This window comes from Coregonus lavaretus (assembly GCF_964263955.1).
Source record: "Coregonus lavaretus genome assembly, chromosome: 2".
Lineage (NCBI taxonomy): Eukaryota > Metazoa > Chordata > Actinopteri > Salmoniformes > Salmonidae > Coregonus > Coregonus lavaretus.
This window is the reverse complement of record NC_139989.1, coordinates 87,114,453-87,119,136: the sequence shown is the minus strand read 5'-3', so window position 1 is coordinate 87,119,136 and position 4,684 is coordinate 87,114,453.

Below are 4,684 nucleotides of genomic sequence, written 5' to 3'. Positions count from 1 at the left end.
TTCCTCCACCACTATAGGGTATAGATGCCAATGTAACAGGGGACAGACACTCTTCCTCCACTACTATAAGGTATAGATGCCAATGTAACAGGGGACAGACACTCTTCCTCCACCACTATAAGGTATAGATGCCAATGTAACAGGGGACAGACACTCTTCCTCCACTACTATAAGGTATAGATGCCAATGTAACAGGGGACAGACACTCTTCCTAAACCACTATAAGGTATAGATGCCAATGTAACATGGGACAGACACTCTTCCTCCACTACTATAAGGTATAGATGCCAATGTAACAGGGGACAACACTCTTCCTCCACTACTATAAGGTATATATGCCAATGTAACAGGGGACAGACACTCTACCTCCACTACTATAAGGTATAGATGCCAATGTAACAGGGGACAGACACTCTTCCTCCACCACTATAAGGTATAGATGCCAATGTAACAGGGGACAGAAACTCTTCCTCCACTACTATAAGGTATATATGCCAATGTAACAGGGGACAGACACTCTTCCTCCACCACTATAAGGTATAGATGCCAATGTAACAGGGGACAGACACTCTTCCTCCACTACTATAAGGTATAGATGCCAATGTAACAGGGGACAGACACTCTTCCTCCACTACTATAAGGTATAGATGCCAATGTAACAGGGGACAGACACTCTTCCTCCACCACTATAAGGTATAGATGCCAATGTAACAGGGGACAGACACTCTTCCTCCACTACTATAAGGTATATATGCCAATGCAACAGGGGACAGACACTCTTCCTCCACCACTATAAGGTATAGATGCCAATGTAACAGGGGACAGACACTCTTCCTCCACTACTATAAGGTATAGATGCCAATGTAACAGGGGACAGACACTCTTCCTCCACCACTATAAGGGATAAATGCCAATGTAACAGGGGACAGACACTCTTCCTCCACCACTATAGGGTATAGATGCCAATGTAACAGGGGACAGACACTCCTCCTCCACTACTATAAGGTATAGATGCCAATGTAACAGGGGACAGACACTCTTCCTCCACCACTATAAGGTATAGATGCCAATGTAACAGGGGACAGACACTCTTCCTCCACTACTATAAGGTATAGATGCCAATGTAACAGGGGACAGACACTCTTCCTCCACCACTATAAGGTATAGATGCCAATGTAACAGGGGACAGACAGTCTTCCTCCACTACTATAAGGTATAGATGCCAATGTAACAGGGGACAGACACTCTTCCTCCACTACTATAAGGTATATATGCCAATGGAACAGGGGACAGACACTCTTCCTCCACTACTATAAGGTATAGATGCCAATGTAACAGGGGACAGACACTCTTCCTCCACCACTATAAGGTATAGATGCCAATGTAACAGGGGACAGACACTCTTCCTCCACTACTATAAGGTATAGATGCCAATGTAACAAGGGACAGACACTCTTCCTCCACTACTATAAGGTATAGATGCCAATGTAACAGGGGACAGACACTCTTCCTCCACCACTATAAGGTATAGATGCCAATGTAACAGGGGACAGACACTCTTCCTCCACTACTATAAGGTATAGATGCCAATGTAACAGGGGACAGACACTCTTCCTCCTCCACTATAAGGTATAGATGCCAATGTAACAGGGGACAGACACTCTTCCTCCACTACTATAAGGTATAGATGGCAATGTAACAGGGGAAAGACACTCTTCCTCCACTACTATAAGGTATAGATGCCAATGTAACAGGGGACAGACACTCTTCCTCCACTACTATAAGGTAAAGATGCCAATGTAACAGGGGAAAGACACTCTTCCTCCACTACTATAAGGTATAGATGCCAATGTAACAGGGGACAGACACTCTTCCTCCACCACTATAAGGTATAGATGCCAATGGAACAGGGGACAGACACTCTTCCTCCACTACTATAAGGTATAGATGCCAATGTAACAGGGGACAGACACTCTTCCTCCACCACTATAAGGTATAGATGCCAATGTAACAGGGGACAGACACTCTTCCTCCACTACTATAAGGTATAGATGCCAATGTAACAAGGGACAGACACTCTTCCTCCACTACTATAAGGTATAGATGCCAATGTAACAGGGGACAGACACTCTTCCTCCACCACTATAAGGTATAGATGCCAATGTAACAGGGGACAGACACTCTTCCTCCACTACTATAAGGTATAGATGCCAATGTAACAGGGGACAGACACTCTTCCTCCTCCACTATAAGGTATAGATGCCAATGTAACAGGGGACAGACACTCTTCCTCCACTACTATAAGGTATAGATGGCAATGTAACAGGGGAAAGACACTCTTCCTCCACTACTATAAGGTATAGATGCCAATGTAACAGGGGACAGACACTCTTCCTCCACTACTATAAGGTAAAGATGCCAATGTAACAGGGGAAAGACACTCTTCCTCCACTACTATAAGGTATAGATGCCAATGTAACAGGGGACAGACACTCTTCCTCCACCACTATAAGGTATAGATGCCAATGTAACAGGGGGCAGGCCCTCTTCCTCCACTACTATAAGGTATAGATGCCAATGTAACAGGGGACAGACACTCTTCCTCCACTACTATAAGGTATAGATGCCAATGTAACAGGGGGCAGGCCCTCTTCCTCCACTACTATAAGGTATAGATGCCAATGTAACAGGGAACAGACACTCTTCCTCCACTACTATAAGGTATAGATGCCAATGTAACAGGGGACAGACACTCTTCCTCTATCTGTCTCCAAGAGCGTGAACCTGTTGTTGTATTTAGCCGTACCCACACAGCCTTTAACTGAGATGCCCAGTAATACAACTGGAGGTCAGGTAGAGCTCTCCTTATGAGTATGGTTAGCATAACGTTGTGAGTTTCACTCGGGGGGGGGGGGGGTTTGAAAAAGGGACAAGAATTTTGGTAATATATTCATCTTTACACTATTGACCTGCCCAATAAGAGAAATGTGTAGTTCAGTTGATACGTCTTCATCATTTCAGAAGGAATTTGCAATCCAAGATATGTCATTTTCTGAGGTCTCCAAGAAAACGGCTGGTCTAAGATTGGGTTCTGCATAGCTGCCCTGTTAAAAGGCATAATTATAGTCTTCGATAGGTTGATTTTATATCCTGAAAAGGTCCCATATTCTTTCAGGATGTCAACTAATGCTCGGAGGGAAATTTCTGGTTTAGTGAGGTAAAGCAAAATGTAATCAGCATATAGAGAGACCAGATGTTGGCGCCCACCTATAGGAACAGCATGGATGGATGGATGAGATCTAGAAGCTTCTGCCAGTGGCTCTATAGGAACACCATGGATGGATGGATGAGATCTAGAAGCTTCTGCCAGTGGCTCTATAGGAACACCATGGATGGATGGATGGATGGATGAGATCTAGAAGCTTCTGCCAGTGGCTCTATAGGAACACCATGGATGGATGGATGAGATCTAGAAGCTTCTGCCAGTGGCTCTATAGGAACACCATGGATGGATGGATGAGATCTAGAAGCTTCTGCCAGTGGCTCTATAGGAACACCATGGATGGATGGATGAGATCTAGAAGCTTCTGCCAGTGGCTCTATAGGAACACCATGGATGGATGGATGAGATCTAGAAGCTTCTGCCAGTGGCTCTATAGGAACACCATGGATGGATGGATGAGATCTAGAAGCTTCTGCCAGTGGCTCTATAGGAACACCATGGATTGATGGATGAGATCTAGAAGCTTCTGCCAGTGGCTCTATAGGAACAGCATGGATGGATGGATGGATGAGATCTAGAAGCTTCTGCCAGTGGCTCTATAGGAACACCATGATGGATGGATGAGATCTAGAAGCTTCTGCCAGTGGCTCTATAGGAACACCATGATGGATGGATGAGATCTAGAAGCTTCTGCCAGTGGCTCTATAGGAACACCATGGATGGATGGATGAGATCTAGAAGCTTCTGCCAGTGGCTCTATAGGAACACCATGGATGGATGGATGGATGAGATCTAGAAGCTTCTGCCAGTGGCTCTATAGGAACACCATGGATGGATGGATGAGATCTAGAAGCTTCTGCCAGTGGCTCTATAGGAACACCATGGATGGATGGATGAGATCTAGAAGCTTCTGCCAGTGGCTCTATAGCCAAAGAAGAAAGGAGAGGACTAGCGGGGCAACCCTGTCTTGTGCCACGTGATCGGGAGAACTGGGAGGAAACATTTCCATTGGTCAGGATCTGAGCTACCGTACATTTGTACAGTCATCTAATCAGACCTACATACTCTGGTCCAATATTCATCCTCTGTAAAACTTCACACAGGTAGTTCCATTCTATGCGGTCAAAAGCTTTTTCCGCATCTAATGAAGCTACAGGTTCTTGGTCATTCTCTACATAATGCATCATAATAAATAATCAGAGGGCTCAGAGTCAGTCAGGTGTGTCTCCTGAAGAACAGCTACATCAACCTTATGCTGCTTTAGATCATTCAGAATGCGTTTGCGCTTGACTGGGCATTTAGTACCCTAACTGTCATTAATGTATAGTTATTAAGTTCTGAGATCTTTAAAGATAATAAAAAAGAGGGAAAAAGATAGAAACTAAATGAAATTATGAAAGTATAAAATAGTAACCATCTGGTGAGCTAATACCCTGACCCTACCACAAACCCACCAACCCC